Below are 1,413 nucleotides of genomic sequence, written 5' to 3'. Positions count from 1 at the left end.
CCAGATGACTTGTTTCCATTGTGGCCAGCAAGGACATTTCCAATCGAAGTGTCCCAAGCTGCAAGGAAGTCAGGGGAAGGGCCGTGGAGACACAGGCAAGGCGTCCCAAGGCAAACCAACCACAACACCAAGGGTGTATGAACTGTCACGAGACGATGGAGCTTTCGGATCTTTTGATTCGATCTCTAGCAATCTCTAAATTTATCTTTTTACATTCAAGTAGTAATGCTTGGTCTGGAACCTAGAATTGTCTAGGGGATTCTGATGGGGGTCTCTGATAGGAACCCTCATGATTGGTGGTGTAAAAAAACCCACGTACTTTCCGACGCAGGGCTACACATAGGTTTTGTGAGTCCGGGACTGGTCGGAAAGGGTCTGTTCTGTCTGTACGCTGGTGATAATTTTGGGATAGTGAGGGCAGCCGGTGGGCAAGCCAGGAACTCACTAGGTCTCATGTCGAATATCCCAGTGCAGATCCAGGGAAAGGTCTTCCCTGTGAATCTGGTCTGTGTCCACCTAAAGAATCACGAGATGATCCTAGGTATGGACTGGTTGGGAAAGTATCGGGCCACTCTCGATTGCCATAGAGGTCGTGTGCAATTGGAGACTGGGCTTCGACCGATCCAGTACCAATGTCTGTGTCCGGCTCAAGAGAAAGTAGTGGTTTCAGCAGTTCGAGCGATTCGGATGTTGGAACAGGGTTGTCAGTCCTTTTTGGCTACAATTACAACTACAGAGCCGGGCAGTTCTGTCTGTCTGAAAGACCTTTCAGAGGATTCGTTGGTGTCGAAGTTCCCAGATGTGTTCCAGGTACCTCAGGGTGTCCCCCCTGATAGGTCGGATCCATTTACGATTGAACTAGAGCCAGGGACAGCTCCGCTGTCCTAGAGTCCGTTTCTGTCGGCTCCGGCCGAGATGGCAGGGCCGAAATTGACCATGTCCGAGAGAGGACCATGGTCGCAGTACAACCAAGTCGGAGTTTGACCTAAGGTTAAGAATGATCAAGTCCAGTAAAGGACGAGGATCAGGCCACGACCTATTCGGAGATGGACCTATGGTCGGGGTGAAACGGTCGAGTCCCTGAGTGGACCAGGACCAGAGTACGATCGAGTCCAAGGAAGGACCAGGATCGAATTATGACAAAGTCCACTGAAGGACGGAAGTCAAGTCTGAGGCGTTTTTAGTCTGGAGGGACTAAGATCGCAATGTGGCCAAGCCTGAAAAGGTTGTGGCCGGTTAAGGGGATGATCCATTACGTTGTGGCTGAGGTCATGAACCTTATTGTCCATGAAGGACAAAAGAACCATAACAATCTGTTAGGACTTGTTGTAGGACGAGCAGCCTAAAGATTGGAACAAGTTCGTGAGGACTTGACTGGTACATCGAAGTGGTCATTTGGTGGTTTTGAATCAA

The sequence above is a fragment of the Brassica napus genome, unplaced genomic scaffold (genome assembly GCF_020379485.1).
Source record: "Brassica napus cultivar Da-Ae unplaced genomic scaffold, Da-Ae ScsIHWf_646;HRSCAF=948, whole genome shotgun sequence".
In the NCBI taxonomy this organism is placed as follows: domain Eukaryota; kingdom Viridiplantae; phylum Streptophyta; class Magnoliopsida; order Brassicales; family Brassicaceae; genus Brassica; species Brassica napus.
This window is presented reverse-complemented; position numbering follows the sequence as displayed.